The sequence below is a fragment of the Gopherus flavomarginatus genome, chromosome 2 (assembly GCF_025201925.1).
Source record: "Gopherus flavomarginatus isolate rGopFla2 chromosome 2, rGopFla2.mat.asm, whole genome shotgun sequence".
NCBI classification, from domain to species: domain Eukaryota; kingdom Metazoa; phylum Chordata; order Testudines; family Testudinidae; genus Gopherus; species Gopherus flavomarginatus.
The window spans coordinates 28,685,324-28,703,905 of NC_066618.1; the positions used below are offsets into that span (position 1 = coordinate 28,685,324).

At 44.8% G+C, this 18,582-nt stretch overlaps 1 protein-coding gene across 4 annotated transcripts in view; it reads right to left on the bottom strand.

Annotated features, from left to right (window-relative positions):
* The window catches only part of CCNY (cyclin Y), a 231,379-nt gene that overhangs the window by 155,604 nt on the left and 57,193 nt on the right, over positions 1–18,582 (bottom strand). Inside the window, exon 2 of one of the 4 annotated variants that reach the window (XM_050939150.1) lies at positions 11,547–11,578. The exons of the other annotated variants lie outside the window; for them this stretch is intronic. The gene's annotated coding sequence lies outside the window, so the exon portion shown is untranslated. The remainder of the gene's footprint in view (positions 1–11,546; positions 11,579–18,582) is intronic. 4 annotated transcript variants of the gene reach the window in all.

Sequence of the window (18,582 nt, forward strand, 5' to 3'; positions counted from 1 at the left end):
CCCAGGCAGAGGGCCAGCAGTCTGGGCCAGGGCTAGGGCCAGGAGTAGAGCAGCGTGGCACTCCCTTCCCATATCCCAGTGGGGGTTGGCCTGGTCCCCAACCGTGCACCCTCAATGCTCCTTGGTGCCCCCCTAGGGGGGCACGTTCCACGGATGGGGGACCTCTGGTGTAGACACTACCTACGCTGATGGGAGGGGTTCTTCTATTGGTGTACCCCAAGAGATAGTAGCTAAGCTGACAGAAGAATCCTTCTGTTGACTAAGCACTATTCACATAAGGGGCTAGGGGGTATTAACTATGTCGCTCAGGGATGTGGATTTCACCCCTGAGCAACATAGTTGGATCAACTCAACTTTTTAGGGTAGACTGGGCCTGGGTCAATTGAATCCACTTAACCCTTTTTCCTGCAGTATCACCACCTTCCGATATATGTTTCGGACAAAATACTACCAGCCTGCTGCAAAGACACTTTCCAAAACCTTAGTTTGAAGAGAGAGTTGTGTTTTGGGGGCACTTTGCAGCATGATATGGTTCTCTGTAAACAGGGCAGCTGACAAGACATTGGAAAAGGTTGTGTTAAGAAAGGCAAGTGCAGGGCTGGGCAACCAAGAAATTGTGTTCTTTTGTATATTTCGTAATAAATCTCTGGGAAATGTTTTGCATTAGAGAATGGGAGAAAAAAGGAAAGCCATGCAAAGGCTACCTGCCCTGGCTTCAACTAATACCTTCAGAAAACATACATATAGCACCAAAACAAAAACAAATGCCGTTGATATTTATGTAGCAACTACAATGCCTTAATGTCAAGAAAGTTAAGTTTAGCCCTGTTTTTTTTCTCCTGAAAATCCACATTCCAGATTTGCATTTAAAAGGGGGAAAAAGTCAACGTTAGTGTTTCCCATCTATTTGTGAGGGGAAATGAACAGTTCACTTATTCAAATTCAACCTGTGTTCTTAGTGCTCAGAAGCTGTAACCCTGCAATAGCTGCTTAACAGCAGAGGTGAAATCAAAACTAGTACAGCAGCTTCAGTGCTAGGCCATGATTTTTAAAAGATGTCTGTACACTTAGACAAGAGGAAGAGGCACCAGCAGTAGGAATTAAAACACATAATGTACCTCTGCAGAAATGGCACCAAGCAATCATGGAAACAGCCGGTCTCAGACGACTTCCTAGCAGACAACCCATACAGGGTGACCAGATGGCCCGATTTTATAGGGACAGTCCCGAGTTTTGGGTCTTTTTCTTATATAGGATCCTATTACCCCCATCCCCATCCCGATTTTTCACACTTCCTGTCTGGTCACCCTAAACTCTTATCACAGGACTCCTATTATAAATGGTATCCTGGTCAGTGGGTTAGAAAAATGGTCAACTTCTGAAAGTGAATTTCTCTCTCTCCCCTACAGATGATTCCCATGCAGATGAGAGTTGTCAACCATTTGTGGACAGTAGGTGAAGCTACCACTGCTGCTACCTGTGCTGAACCAGATATGGTGATGAAAAAGACAACATCCATAGAGTACAGCTAGAATCTTTTGCAAGTGCTAAATTCAATTAAAAAAAAAAAAAAAAGATACACAAGCCCAGCGCATTCTTCCCTTTGCTTTACCAAAAGCTACATGAAGCACTCATTTGAAAGCATTTGAGATTTTACATAATAATTCCCTTTTACAGACATACAAACGATGATTCAGTGCTGTCAGCACACATGACCAGTATCAGATGGTGCCCTCCCAAACCAGCAAAATAATGCACTCTCATTCAACACACAATATAGATGAGAGATTTTCTTGGATTCTTAAACTCATTTTAACAGTTTCATTGCTGGAGAGAAAATAACTGAACTAAAGCCCCAGATTCAGCCACCCCCAAACTTTGAGGAGCTGTAAACCTAGATTCAGATCTGACTTTTGGAGATTGAGCAAAAACCACTGAGTTTTTAATTCCTTTTGTGTTACTGGTGTCGAGATGTTTCTGTGAAATATCCATTTTCATCCAAAACACAAATATCCTTCCAAAAGCAAAGGATACTATCAGAGAAATTATCTAAAGACTTATCTACAAACACAATCTTTTACTAGTTTAATAAATTGGTGTAGTTAAACTGATAAAATCCCCTGTGTGCATAGAATTCTATCAATTTAATTTGCCCCTGCAAATTTACAGAGAGCAAGCTAAACTGAAATAAGCCAGGTTTAAAAATCAATTTAAGAACATCTGTTCACAAAGTTCCACTGATTTAACTAATCAGTTTCAAATCACGCTTTTATTTACACTGGTGCAAATGTGTGTTTAGATCAGGCCTAAGATATATTCTGAATGTCATAAATAGAGGGTTCTGAGGGAGACTCTACATCCCTTCCTACCAGAGGGAAAAAAAAATGGTTCTGCAAACTACTGTCTTGCAGCAGTGGGTGTCTGTCCTACCTAGCAGTTTATTAATTAAAATAAAGCTCTAAGCCAACTCTTATTATTGTAGAAATGGACTTGAATTGTGCAATACAAATGCTTTGATAAATGGATTGAAAAGGTTGCCTAATTCCTCTGAACATTGTGTAAGTATCTCTCTACCTGACATAGAAAACCATTTAGCAATGAATTTCAATGGATCTTTTTGCCTTCAGAGCAACAATATAAAGTAAGAAAGACTATTTGTATTCCCTCTCTGCCGGAGGTAGGAACGGCATTTTAGTGACAACTACGTGATAGATCAATATTTTAGGTCTACTTGTAACAGATACTAACAGGTCACAGCACTTCAACAACAAAGCTACAGCAAACATAGTCCTTATCTAGGGAACAGAAGCAATGAAAGGCACCAGACAAGGCCTTCTGTGTCATTGAATATACCCAAGGCAGGATGCTCTTAAGATAGGATAGGACAGAGTTAGGGCTTACCATGGGCTGTCAGTATTCCTGACTACTTGATCAGGACTAAAAGCAGGAAGCTTGGATTCTGTAGGAAATGGCTGGAGCAATGGATGCAGTTATATGAAAAGCAGTAGTGAAGAGGAAGAACTGATTTGAATTAAATTACAGCAATACACAACATCATCATCGCAAGTTATAAACCCCCCTAAACCTTCGCTCTAATGCGGCCATCGGGATTTTTCGTGCGGCCACGACAGTCTCCTGCGTGGTGATGTGGGAGGGGCAAAGCATCGGCCCCTTCCCATCCCTCCTTGTCACTCCTGGATGCGCCGCCCTGTGCTGCCTCTGAAGAGAGGTGGGGCAGAATGCTGCAGGAGAGAGGTGAGTTCTTGACCCAGCTTGGAGGGAGGGGGCTTGGGAGGCAGGTTCCAGTGGCAGGACTTCAGGAACCTGACCGTGCAGCCCCAGGCTCCGAGCGTGGGGCAGCAGGTACTGACCCACCCCGGCCTGGACATGCTGCCCTGGCCTCCAGCTAGAGGGCTTCAGCCTCCGGCCACTGGTTCCAGCTGCATGGCAGCAGGTGCTGGCTCCTGGCTCCAGTCCCGGGCTCCAGCTGTGCAGTGGCAGGCGCTGGCCACAGGCGCCAACCCCCAGCCACAGAGCAGCTGGCTACAGCCACAGGGCTCTGGCTACCAATCCCCAGCTCTGGCCATAGAGCTTCAAACGGCCTCTAGCCCCCAGTTCTGACTGTGCAGTGCCGGGCGCTGGCCCTGAGCTCCAGCCACATGGCCCTAGCCCTGGCACTGCACGACAGCAGACCCCACAGAACCCACAGTTCTGTTCCTGGGCTCCAGCCATGCAGTGACGGGAGTTGGCCCCTAGCTCTGGCCACACAGCAGCTAGTGCTCACTCCTAGCTTCAACCACCCACTCTGCTCAATAGGCGCTGATGCCTAGCTCCAGCCACGCACTCCTGGGCTCCAGCACCCAGCTCCAAGCTCTGGTTTTGCGGCAGCAAGCACCAGCCCTGGGTGCTGACCCACCGCTCTAGTTATATTGCAGCATCTCTGGCTTCGCCCACGCTGTTCCTGTCCCTGGCTCTGTGTTCTGGCACTGAGCCCTGGCCACGTGGCAAGAGAAACCAACCAGGCCCTAGCTTTGGCCATGTAACAGTGGGGCTCATCACCCATCACCCTTGGACCCCACTGCCTTCTATCCAAACCCCCACCCTGCCATTGCCCCGGGCCCCCACTGTCTCCCCCAGCCCTGCATCCATCCCCCGACTGCCTCTGGCCGCTCCCTGTTGCCTCCCACTTCTGCCCCCCTACCCACCCACCCCATCCAGGGCTTAATGGGTCCTGGGGCTTGCTGAGAAAAATATTTACAAACATGCAAATATTACTTTTCACAGCAGACTTACTAGCTATCAACGTAGGAATGGTCTAAGCTTCAGAACTGCAGCTGTGTCACTCTAGTGGCTGTAACACAGACATGGTCTTAGATTCTAAGTAGAACCCCTAGTAACTTAATTAGATTTATGCTGATTTATACAGAGGCTAAATCAGAATAAAGCCTATGTCTAAAGAATAAAATACAACTTCCTTCTTTACAGCACCTGCCTTTAAAATTATTTTTATCCCAAAATGCTTTATAGAGTTGACCACCACAACAAAAGTGAAAATAGCAGAATGAGTGTAATTAAAGAGGTACAGGGACGAGATAACCGATATTCTTTCAGATGAGATTTTCAGCTAGATGGGGATTTGATGAGCTGGACACGTGTAACAAGTGGTTTCATTTGGCAAGAGCAAATAGCTAAGGCGGCACATCCATCCCGATGGGCAGAGAACAGAGAAAAGATCAATTAGACCAGCAGTTCCTGTTGTCCTAGTCCTCTCTTTCTATTCTATGAATAGAGACACTGTATTCATCCTTCAGACTGATTTTAGAGGCGCTGAGCACTTTCAGACAGGAACTCTGGCCCATATATCCATGGCTTCAGGAATCAAGCAGCAGAGTGAAAGGATAGTCTAGGGGGTTAAGGCACTAGTCTAGCACTGGAGACCAAGGTTCAATTCCCGGCTCAAACACAGAGTTCCTTGGGCAAGTCACTAAGACTGTATCTACACTACAAAGATATGTTGACTTATGTTAGGTTGACTTAGAGCCACTGCATTAATTACTGTGGTGGTGCATGTCCACAATACCCTCATTGGGTCGGTGGTGCACGTCCTCACCAGGAGCGCTTCCACCCACTTAAGAGGGGCAAGGTTGGGAGCTGAGTGCCCAAGCTGAGCTCCTGGCAGGGAGCTGCCAGCAGAGCAGAGAGACTCAGCTCTCTGCTCTGCTGGCAGCTCCCTGCCAGAAGCCTGGCTGCACCACAGGGCTCCCCTGTGGTCTGCCCCATCCCCACCTGCCAGTTCCAGCAGGGAGATGTGAGGAAAGCCGCCTGGGGTTTTTTGACTCACTGTTCCCTGCCAGAAGCATGGTCCAGCCACCCAGGCTTCTTGTGTCCCGGCTCTCAGCGAGGTCCAGCAGCCCCAGCTTCTTGCCCCCACTGCTCCAAACAGGGAGCAGCCGCCCAGCTCTCCAAAGAAGTGGAGGCAGCTGGGCTCAAGTCGTGAAATTGTCAAGAATGACAGCCAACAGAAGCATCTACACCGACACCTAATTACACCAACACAAGCCAACGCTTCTTCTTGAGGTGGCTTTATTATATTAGCATAGCACTGGAGTTGCATCCATGGGAGGAGCATTTCAGTGTGGACACCTCCATTGTTTTGTCAACAACTGTGTAGTGTAGACTAGGCCTAAGCCTCTCTGTGCCTCAGATCTTTATCTGTAAAACTGGGGTAATAGCACTTCCCTACTTCACAGGGGCATTGTGAGGACAAATACATTACAGAGAGTGTGAAGCATTCAGCTACCCCAGTGTTGGAGACCATATAAGTAAAACAGATAGACAGGCAAAAGATCTGTCAGTCAAGCTCTATATTAAAGGCACAAGTCCGCCCCACTTCCCTTCAATGAGATTTCCAGAACCCAAAAGAAAAGGTTCTTTGTATTTTTTCCCTTTTTACTCTCTTTCATCATGACATAGCTGCCTCAGGGGAAGAAGGCGGGATGTGGAATGAGAGGATAAAGGAATTATCTTCGGACCTAGCTGGAGCATCAAGTTAACCCATTCCCTTCTCTCTCTCAGGAACTTTTCACTTTATACTCACACCTTTAACCTTTCCAGAAAGCAAAGCCTGCAATGGCGATAGCAACATACAATGCTGATCTGCCTCCCCAGGGAACCCCCTGAGGAAGGGGGCCATTGGGTTGTGACATTAGTACTTGCTGAGTCCGATAGCCTCTATTGAAACAGATTGGCTCTACAGAGCTGCAGCTGTGCTACTCAGGATGCACAAAGCAAAACTATGACACCCCATTCCACATTACAAATAACCACCACATTTATGGTATCTTATTAACTCCACTGTTAAATTTATGAAGAAAACTCAACATATGTAGGAAAAAAAGTTTAAACTCTGCAAATCTGATTTGTGTCGCTGTGAAGGAGCAGCTTTAAAAGGGCATAAACAGCTATCAGCAGACCACAACACTTCATAATTATTTAAAGGAAGTAATTGTAGGAAACTCACAACAGGCACGCCTCTCCCTGGAGACAAGCTGGAGACTGAAAAACATTACTCCACAATGCAGCACAACCCTTCCCCTCTACTGCCAAGGCCAAACAGAACAGAAATGTGTGACAGCACATACTGGCTCAGATACAATGCACAGTGTCATAAACGGATAAGTAAGAGTTAATAGAACAAAAATGCTTCTTATCTCTTTTGCCTGGAAAGGGTTAACAAGAATAGTGAGCCTGGCTGTTACCTGACCAGAAAACCAATCAGGAGACAGTATACTTTCAAATCTTGAGGGAGGGAAGTTTGTGTGTGTGCTGTTAATTTTTGGTTGTTGTTCACTCTGGGGGCTCAGAGGGACCAGACGTGCAACCAGGTTTCTCTCCAATCTCTCCGGTACAGGCTCTTATAAGTTCAGAATAGTGAGTACTAGGTAGATAAGGCGAGTTAGGTTATGTTTGTTTTCTTTATTTGCAAATGTGTATTTGGTTGGAAGGAGTTTAAATGTGTATTTGGCTGAAAGGATTTTAATTTGTACGTGAATACTTAGGCTGGGAGGGTATTCCCAGTGTCTATAGCTGAAAGACCCTGTACCTATTCCATTTTAAATTTACAATGATAATTTTTACTATTTTTTCTTTCTTTAATTAAAAGTTTCTTGTTTAAGAACCTGATTGTTTTTTTTATTCTGGTGAGACCCCAGGGGACAGGGTCTGGATTCACCAGGGAATTGGTGGGGAGAAAGGAGGGAAGGGGGAGAGAGAGGCTAATTTCTCTCTGTGTTAGGATTACTGTCGCTCTCAGGGAGAGTCTGGGAGGGGGACTGAGAAGGAGGGTGGAAGGTGCATTTTCCTCTCTGTTTTAAGATTCAAGGAATTTGAATCACAGTGATCTTCCAGGGTAACCCAGGGAGGGGAAGCCTGGGAGAGGCAACAGTGAGGGAAAGGGTTTACTTTCCTTGTGTTAAGATCCAGAGGGACTGGATCTTGGGGGTCCCCGGGCAAGGTTTTTGGGGGGACCAGAGTGTACCAGGCACTGGAATTCCTGGCTGGTGGCAGCGCTACAGGTTCTAAGCTGGTAATTGAGCTTAGAGGAATTCATGCTGGTACCCCATCTTTTGGACGCTAAGGTTCAGAGTGGGGAATTATACCATGACACACAGTATAAAGCATATTCAAACAGAAATATCGGAACACATGTACTGTACAGCTCATTTCTGTCTCCTAAAGCTAATCCTCCTGATAACACTGAAAAAGCAGGAGATAAACACTCCGGAATCCCACCAGGAAGCCCAGATTCTCCAGTCTATTTGTATGCATCTGTCTCTTTACATGGCAGGACTCCAGCCACAAATACATTTGACTAGGTCAGTGATTTTCAACTTATGGTCTGTAGACCCCTGGGGGTCCGCAGACTACATTAAGATTTCCAAAAGGGTCCACACCTTCATTCTAAATTGTTTAGGAGGCCGCAAATGAAAAAAAGTTTAAAAGCACCAGACTAGCTCTTTAGGTACAGAAAACAGCAGTGAGGGACACATGACCACTGCTGCTTTTACTAGAAGTCCAGATCAGTGCTACATTTTCTTCCCCTTTCAAAAAAAAAAAAAAAAAGTTTTATTAAAAACAAATACACCTCTACCCCAATATAACGCCACCCGATATAAAACAAATTTGGATAGAACGCAGTAAAGCAGCACTCCGGGGGGGAGGGGGGGGGCAGGGCTGCGCGCTCTGGCAGATCAAAGCAAGTTCGATATAACGCGGTAAGATTTTTTGGCTCCCGAGAACAGCGTTATATCGAGGTAGAAGTGTACCTTCAATTCAATTTGGGTCCTGAATTGTTTTTTTTTTTATTTATTCACTTGTAGCCTTGTGAAACCAAACAGCACTATGGTACTGCTATCCCATACACCAAACCTACTCATCTGCCCTACACTATAATGGTTATGGGGGAGGGAGAAAGGGGGAAGATACACATGTCGTTTTTAATCAGGTAAAATCATTACTTACTCAGTGGTAAGTGTATTTTGCAAGGTGTTGTACAAAAGCCAGATAATGAAAATAACTAGAAACAGACCATAGACTCATAGACTCTAGGACTGGAAGGGACCTCGAGAGGTCATCGAGTCCAGTCCCCTGCCCTCATGGCAGGACCAAATATTGTCTAGACCATCCCTAATAGACATTTATCTAACCTACTCTTAAATATCTCCAGAGATGGAGATTCCACAACTTCCCTAGGCAATCTATTCCAGTGTTTAACTACCGACAGTTAGGAACTTTGTCCTAACGTCCAACCTAAATCTCCCTTGCTGCAGTTTAAGCCCATTGCTTCTTGTTCTATCATTGGAGGCTAAGGTGAACAAGTTTTCTCCCTCCTCCTGATGACACCCTTTTAGATACCTGAAAACTGCTATCATGTCCCATCTCAGTCTTCTCTTTTCCAAACTAAACAAACCCAATTCCTTCAGCCTTCCTTCATAGGTCATGTTCTCAAGACCTTTAATCATTCTTGTTGCTCCTCTCTAGACCCTCTCCAATTTCTCCACATCTTTCTTGAAATGCGGTGCCCAGAACTGGACACAATACTCCAGCTGAGGCCTGACCAGCGCAGAGTAAAGTGGAAGAATGACTTCTCGTGTCTTGTTTACAACACACCTGTTAATGCATCCCAGAATCACGTTTGCTTTTTTTGCAACAGTATCACACTGTTGACTCATATTAAGCTTGTGGTCCACTATGACCCCTAGATCTCTTTCTGCCATACTCCTTCCTAGACAGTCTCTTTCCATTCTGTATGTGTGAAACTGATTGTTCCTTCCTAAGTGGAGCACTTTGCATTTATCTTTATTGAACTTCATCCTGTTTACCTCAGACCATTTCTCCAATTTGTCCAGATCATTTTGAATTTTGACCCTGTCCTCCAAAGCAGTTGCAATCCCTCCCAGTTTGGTATCGTCCACAAAATTAATAAACGTACTTTCTATGCCAACATCTAAATCGTTGATGAAGATATTGAACAGAACCGGTCCCAAAACAGACCCCTGCGGAACCTCGCTTGTTATACCTTTCCAGCAGGATTGGGAGCCATTAACAACTACTCTCTGAGTACGGTTATCCAGCCAGTTATGCACCCACCTTATAGTAGCGCCATCTAAATTGTACTTTCCTAGTTTATCTATAAGAATATCATGCGAGACCGTATCAAATGCCTTACTAAAGTCTAGGTATATCACATCCACCGCTTCTCCTTTATCCACAAGGCTCGTTATCCTATCAAAGAACGCTATCAGATTAGTTTGACACGATTTGTTCTTTACAAATCCATGCTGGCTATTCCCTATCACCTTACCACCTTCCAAGTGTTTGCAGATGATTTCTTCAATTATCTGCTCCATTATCTTCCCTGGCACAGAAGTTAAACTAACTGGTCTGTAGTTTCCTGGGTTGTTTTTATTTCCCTTTTTATAGATGGGCACTATATTTGCCCCCTTCCAGTCTTCTGGAATCTCCCCAGTCTCCCATGATTTCCCAAAGATAATAGCTAGAGGCTCAGATACCTCTTCTATTAACTCCTTGAGTATTCTAGGATGCATTTCATCAGGCCCTGGTGACTTGCAGGCATCTAACTTTTCTAAGTGATTTTTTTACTTGCTCTTTTTTTATTTTATCTTCTAAACCTACCCTCTTCCCGTAAGCATTCACTATATTAGACATTCCTTCAGACTTCTCAGTGAAGACCGAAACAAAGAAGTCATTAAGCATCTCTGCCATTTCCAAGTCTCCCGTTACTGTTTCCCCCTCCTTACTGAGGAGTGGGCCTACCCTGTCCTTGGTCTTCCTCTTGCTTCTAATGTATTGATAAAAAGTCTTCTTGTTTCCCTTTATTCCCATAGCTAGTTTGAGTTCATTTTGTGCCTTTGCCTTTCTAATCTTGCCTCTGCATTCCTGTTATTTGCCTATATTCATCTTTTGTAATCTGACCTAGTTTCCATTTTTTAGATGACGCCTTTTTATTTTGTAGGTCACGCAAGATCTCGTGGTTAAGCCAAGATGGTCTTTTGCCACATTTTCTATCTTTCCTAACCATCGGAATAGCTTGCTTTTGGGCCCTTAATAGCGTCCCTTTGAAAAACTGCCAACTCTCCTCAGTTGTTTTTCCCCTCAGTCTTGATTCCCATGGGACCTTACCTATCAGCTCTCTGAGCTTATCAAAATCCGCGTTCCTGAAATCCATTGTCTCTATTCTGCTGTACTCCCTTCTACCCTTCCTTAGAATTGCAAATTCTATGATTTCATGATCACTTTCACCCAAGTTTCCTTCTACTTTCAAATTCTCAACGAGTTCCTCCCTATTTGTTAAAATCAAGTCTAGAACAGCTTCCCCCCAGTAGCTTTTTCAACTTTCTGAAATAAAAAGTTGTCTGCAATGCAGTCCAGGAACTTATTGGATAGTCTGTGCCCTGCGGGGTTATTTTCCCAACATATATCTGGATAGTTGAAGTCCCCCATCACCACCAAATCTTGGGCTCTGGATGATTTTGTTAGTTGTTTGAAAAAAGCCTCATCCACCTCTTCCACCTGATTAAGTGGCCTGTAGTAGACTCCCAGCACGACATCACCCATGTTTTTTACCCCTTTTAGCCTAACCCAGAGACTCTCAACACTTCCGTTTCCTATGTCCATCTCCACCTCAGTCCAAGTGTGTACATTTTTTAATATATAAGGCAACATCTCCTCCCTTTTTCCCCTGTCTATCCTTCCTGAGCAAACTATACCCATCACCACCAACATTCCAGTCGTGTGTATTATCCCACCAAGTTTCTGTAATGCCAACAATGTCAGTTGTATTTATTTATTAGCACTTCCAGTTCTTCCTGCTTATTACCCATGCTTCTTGCATTTGTATATAGGCATCTAAGATACTGGTTTGATCTTGCCTCCCAGCTTTGCCCTGACCCTCCTTCCTCTCTGCCATTATAGCCCGTGCTCCCTCCTGTTTCCAACCCATCTCCCAGGTCTTGTTCCCCACTTACCTGTGGGGTTTGCTCACCTGTCCCCGTCGAACCTAGTTTAAAAAAGAAATGAAATTAACGTGCATAACTTCCTTGCCCAAAACATGCGAAATTCCAAAGTAAGAGAATGGGGGGAAGAGTTAGATTTTTATAATGTTTCAATATTAATAATGTAAATACACATTATTAACATAGGTCGAGATATTTTTGTATGTGCAATTTTATCTTGACAGTCTTTTCAACCATTCTTCTTGAGAAATAAAGCAGCAAAGCATTCCAGAATGAAACAAGTAAATATCAATTCCCCATCATTTGACTCTTATGTTGTTTAAATCAATAAATTATCCAATACAAAAAGAAGATTCAGCCCAGTGCCAGAATGCTGTGGCTGCACGTTAAGTGGTTAACTCCCTCGGGCATCAGCATCCAGTTTTGAATATCAATGAAGCTTTGTATACTTATTTAGAAAGAAAAATGAATGAATTGTATACTCTGCAGAGCTGCAGTTTTTTGGTCATATTTAGAAGAATTCAGATGATTTCACTCTCCACTGCATCTTATTCTCAACCATGCAGAACATGAAAACCAAATCAGCAAGAACTAAACCCACACAAAAGTGCATGCTCTTTTTATGAAGTAGAGATAGACCTGTACATTTTTATAGCACATCTCATCTCAAAGAATCCCACATGGCTAAGTGACTGTACAAATTAGGAGTCGTTCAGCGCTAGATAGAAGTAGGGACTGCACTGGAGTTGCACCCACTCACATGAGGACAGATTTTAAATATATATTGGAGAGGATTAAATTATTTTGCCCACCACTGCAGTGTAGCTGCCTCTGAGATAAAACATGACAACTATGTAATTGCACAGCAGCAATACTCAAGCCAGGTTTACACTATGAAGTTTTGTCAATAGAGCTATGTCAAGCAGGGATGTTTAAAACACACACACACACACACACACACACACACACACAGCTGAAATAGCCATGCCAGCAAAACTCCCCGTGTACATGCAGCTAGGCTGACAGAAGAATGCTTCTGTTGGCATAGCTAGTGTCGTTCACGGAGGTGGTGTTACTATGCCGGCAGGAAAAAAAACTACATCTCTCAGTCAACTCTGCAACGACACTAGGAGGCTCTGCTGGTATAGCTATACCAGTACAGCTGTTTTGGCTAAGACTGTGTAGTGTCAATTAGCCCACAGTCTGACAGAAAGGCATTTGTCTGGCTGCAGTCTCTACTCCCCTCCCCACCCACCAACTACAAACACTGCAAGTTCCTGGAAGTCCAAGAAATATACGACATTTGTGGATTTTCATGCAACATCCCTTTCAAGATGTATGCAAACATTAGGTGCATAAGTGGACACACAAATACTGTATAAGTGCAGCGGCCTAAGTGACTCAGGCCTGAAGTGGCACAAAGGAGATTAATGGAAACTGACTTGGTCGGTGAAGTAACGTGGGAAGTAAGGAAGTAATACATTGTTTATAAAGCCATCTCTTCGCAACAGTGGCACTAAATAGACTTTCCCCAACAGATACACAGTCTTCAAAATGAAGCTTCTGTTTGCCATCCCACCCAGAAGTCAAATGATGGATGTGAGACAGCTAGTGCAGTAGAAAAATTAACACAAGAGGAGGATCTGGCCTAGTGCTCTGGTCAAATTGCAACTAGGTAACTTTATTCTGCATCTTTAAAAGTTCAATCAGGCTTCAACTGCATCCCTCAACTACTGCATAGTGGTACTGGTGCTGTTATAGCGGCTGCTAACTTTAACCTGAGTGACGGCTCATTCCAATAGTGACTGAATGAAGAGATCCTCATAAATATGCAGCTTTTAATTCTGTAATGGTCTGAGGGGAGTAAAATGCATTCCAGAAATCAATAAATGAAAATAATAAAATAAAATAAAATAATAATAATAAAGGGGGAATTCAATGTGGCCACAGGAGTGTTATTGGAGAGAAATATACAGGAAAATGCCTTATGACCAAGTTCTTAATACAGTGAAGCGGCAGATGTGCCTTATTAAACAAACAGTCCCATTAAATGAACTGTCTTATTAATACAAATGGGAATGCTCATGGAGAAGGGGTATAACTCAGCATGTCAGGGTGGCAGATTCACCACCATCACCAACAAGTAAAGAAACTACAAAGCTCATATTACACCCAAACTGGTTACACAGTTTACTAGAAAAACAATGAATCAGGAATATATGTTTCTGATGGTAATGCTGTTTTGGTGAGAACTGAGGAACCCTATTTATGGAATAAGAAAAAGTTAGATTAAATATCATAAAAACACTAGATAAATTATCTCCATTTGCTTTTCACAGGAACAATCATTTTAAGAGAAAAACATTAATAGTGAAAGCAGGTTCCAGGTCTTCGAAATCATCTCCTATTATAATTCCCTTACTATTAAAGATTTACAATTATGTAGTAATATACAGAAGTTAATGTCCTAACTACCCAAAAGAATCCTGAAGGCAATTCCTAACGTTGTGTAAGGTTGGGGGAAGGGGTTGTTTTGTTGTTTTTTTTAAATTCAACAAACCACTTCAGAGTATTCATTGCACAATTTGTGAATTAATTCAAGTAGCTTTGGTTGGCTGCCTAATTCTTCCTATCAACTGCAACTCTGTTGTACCTAAGGGTATGTCTACACTACGAGATTATTCAGATTTTACAGAAGCCGGTTTTTAAAAACAGAGATTGTATAAAGTCAAGTGCACGGGGCCACACTAAGCACATTAATTTGGTGGTGTGCATCCATGTTCCGAAGCTAGCGTCGATTTCCTGAGCATTGCACTGTGAGTAGCTGTCTCCCCCACCCACTGGAATGCTAGGTTGAGATCCCAGTGCCTGATGGGGCAAAAAACATGGCTGCTGGTGCTTCTGGGTACAGTCTCACCCCTCTCTCCGTGCAAGCAGCAGCAGTCAACCATTTCACGACTTTTTTCCTAGGTGAACTGTGCAGACACCATTCCACGGCAAGCATGGACCCTGATGAGCTCAAGACAGCAATCATGGACGTTTTAAACACCTCGCGCATTCTCGTGCAGTCAATGCTGAACCGGAACCTGCAAAGCCAGGCAAGGAGGCGATGGCTATGGCAGAGCGGCGACGAGAGTGATGAGGACATGGACACAGAATTCTGTCAAACTGTGGGCCCCTGCGCTTTGGAGATCCTGCTGGTAATGGGGCAGGTTCTAGCCACTGAACACCGATTTTGGGCCCGGGAAACATGCACAGACTGGTGGGACCGCACAGTGTTGCGGGTGTGGGACAATTCCCAGTGGCTGAGAAACTTTCACATGCGTAAGGGCACTTTCATGGAACTTTGTGACTTGCTTTCTCCTGTCCTGAAGCGCCAGAATACCAAGATAAGAGCAGCCCTCACAGCTGAGAAGCAAGTGGCAACAGCCCTCTGGAAGCTTGCAACGCCAGACAGCTACCCGTCAGTCGAGAATCAATTTGGAGTGGGAAAATCTACTGTGGGGGCTGCTGTGATGCAAGTAGCCAAAGCAATCAATAAGCTGCTGCTACGAAAGGTTGTGACTCTGGGAAATGTGCAGGTCATAGTGGATGGCTTTGCTGCAATGGGATTCCCTAACTGTGGGGGGGCGATAGATAGAACCCATATCCCAATCTTGGCACTGGAGCACCAGGGCACCCACTACATAAACCGCAAGGGGTACTTTTCCATTGTGCTGCAAGCACTGGTGGATCACAAGGGACGTTTCACCAACATCCACGTGGGATGGCCGGGAAGGGTTCATGACGCTCGCGTCTTCAGGAACACTACTCTGTTTAAATGGCTGCAGCAAGGGAATTACTTCCCAGACCAGAAAATAACAGTTGGAGATGTTGAAATGCCTGTAGTTATCATGGGGGACCCAGCCTACCCCTTGATGCCATGGCTCATGAAGCCATACACAGGCAGCCCGGACAGTGGTCAGGAGCTGTTCAACTACAGGCTGAGCAAGTGCAGGATGGTGGTAGAATGTGCATTCGGCTGTTTAAAGGCGCACTGGCGCACATTACTGACTCAATCAGACCTCAGCCAAACCCATGTCCCCATTATTATTGCAGCTTGCTGTGTGCTCCACAATCTCTGTGAGAGTAAGGGGGAGACATTTATGGCGGGGTGGGAGGCTGAGGCAAATCACCTGGCCACTGATTACACAGCCAGAAACCAAGGTGATTAGAAGAGCACACCAGAAGCGGTGCGCATCAGAGAAGCTTTGAAAACCAGTTTTATCACTGGCCAGGGTACAGTGTGACTGCGGTGTTTGTTTCCCCTTGATGAACCCCGCCCCTCCTTGATTGACTCATTCCCTGTAAGTAACCCACCCTCCTCCTTCGATTACAGCTTGCTTAAGGAAATAAAGTCACCATCATTTAAAAATCAAGTATTCTTTATTAATTCTTTGTAAAAAGAGTGAGAGAACTGACAAGGTAGCCCAGGTGGGGTTTGGGAGGAAGACAGTAGAGAAGGAAAAGGCCACTAAAAAAATTTCATAATGAGAGCCTTTTGGTTGGGCTGTCCACTGGGGTGGATTTTGCATCTTAATATTGAGTACCTGCGGCTTTGCTGTTACAGATCACAGATGCAGGTCCGGGCAGCAGAATTCGGCTTGCATGCGGCCATGGTAAGCCATTGTCTTTCGTCTTCTGCAGCCTTCATCTATCCAGCGCCCTTCTTTCCTAAATAGCAAGCAAAGCCCATTGAGTGCTGCTTCTTTCTGTTAACGTGCAGCAGCAGAAACCACCTGTGGCTGGTATCACGAAGATCACTGCTAAACACCCCCTTTGCCCCCGCCCCCCACCGCGTGGCTGGTAGCTGGGAAGATCCCTGCTAGCCAAACGTGGAAAAGCTCAGCGCCAATCGCCCCCCCCCGCGTTTCCCCCCCACTTGGCTACCTGCAGGGAAGGATTTCTTTTAAGACACAGGCAAACAGCCCAGTAGGAATGGCCATCTCTGTCCCCTTAATTAAATTCCTGAATTTCAACCAGGTTACCATGAACGATATCACTCTCTTGAGGATAACACAGCGAGATAAAGAACGGAAGTTGCTCGAATGCCAGCAATCACCGGGACCATACGCAGCTAGGCTTTGTCATGCAATGATACCAGATTACTTGCTACACGCATGGCGTGGTCAAGTGTCCTACCATGGAGGACGGAATAAAGCAGCGCTGTCCAGAAACTTCTGCAAAGGCTTTTGGAGTACCTCCAGGAGAGCTTCATGGAGATGTTCCTGGAGAATTTCCACTCCATCCCCAGACATGTTAACAGACTTTTCCAGTAACTGTACTGGTCGCGAATGGATCCCAAGTCCTCAGGGCAAATTAATCATTAAAAAATTCTTGCTTTTAAACCATGTCTTATATTTACAAGGTACACTCACCAGAGGTCCCTTCCATGGCTTCATTTTCTGGGATAGTTGCTTGGGAGGGTAATTTTGTCAGGGTGAGAAAAAGCTCCTGGCTGTTGGGGAGAACGGAGTGCTGTGTGCTCTCTAAAAGCTCGTCCTCATCTTCCCCTTCCGCAGAATCCTCAGCCATGGCTGCGATTACCACCCCCACCTTGGAATCCACGGACAGGGGCGGGGTAGTGGTGGCGGACCCCACTAGAATTGCATGCAGCTCAGCATAGAAGCGGCATGTTTTCGGCCCTGCCCCAGACTTTCCGTTTGCTTCATTGGTTTTCTGGTAGGTTTGTCTGAGCTCCTTACCTTTCACACGGCACTGTACTGAGTCCCTGGTGTGGCCTCTCTGCATCATGGCCTTGGAAATTTTTTCAAATGTTTTTTCATTTAATCTTTTGGAACGGAGTTTTGTTAGCACGGAATCCTCTCCCCATACAGCGATCAGATCTAGTACCTCCCGTGCAGTCCACGCTGGAGCTCTTTCTCAATTCTCGGGAGACTGCATTGTTACCTGATGAGCTCTCCACGCTGGGCGAACAGGAAATGAAATTCAAAAGTTCGCGAGGCTTTTTCTGTCTACCTGGCCAGTGCATCCAACTCCAGATTGCTGTCCAGAGCGGTCAAAATGGTGCACTATGGGATGGATCCCGGAGGACAATACCATCGAACTGCAGCCACACTAACCCTAATCCGACATGGCAATACCGATTTGAGCACTACTCTCCTCATCAGGGAGAAGTACAGAAATCGGTTTAAAGAGCCCTTTATATCGATATAAAGGGCTTCATTGTGTGGACGGGTGCAAGGTTAAATCGGTTTAACGCTGCTAAATTCGGTTTAAACGTGTAGTGTAGACCAGGCCTAAGACTGCCTTTCTTTATCCTGGCAATCACTTCTAAATTCTTAGAAAAGTTACTTTGACTTAGCTGGATAGATTTCCTCTGAAAGAAAGGATTGAGAGAAAGCTCAGCCACCTGTTAATATAGCTAAGCCTCTGAAATAAGGGTTTGTGCAGTAACAGAAAAAAATGCAGTTAATACCAACCAAAAGAAAACCAAATTTGCAACACAGAATTCCAAACAACAGTTGCAATAAAGAGTGTCATGTAGATTACATACACAGCCACACCACAGCCTCCTGAAGTTAAAAACTAAATTTTGCTAGGTTTGGGAGAAATTTGTTTCAGCACACATTAAAAAGTGTTTTTTACAGTTGTTTCTGAGGCTGAGCTAAGATTTTAGCAGAACCTAATAAAGCCCTGTTCCCTTTCAGGCATCACAGCACAATATTTCTGCCTTAGCCCCAAAGGAGTAGCTGCTGCCTTCAGGCTTTTGCAGGGACAATTAGCATTAGAACCTAAGCTTATCAGTATAGGGCCTAACATATTTCAAGAAGTTCAAGGGGCCACAATCAAAACATAAACTATTTCTCCAGGCTCAGACACAACCAGCTGCACCAGTTTCCCTGGGGCTTCCTTCTACAGCATGGAAGAACACACTCTCTCCTCCTTCCCTTCTGCAGCGCAGCAGGTTGCCAATGGCGGTGCAGTTGACCAGCTGTAGCAGAGAACTGCAGTGTTCCCAGCTCAGACCAAAAATTATTCCTGAGGC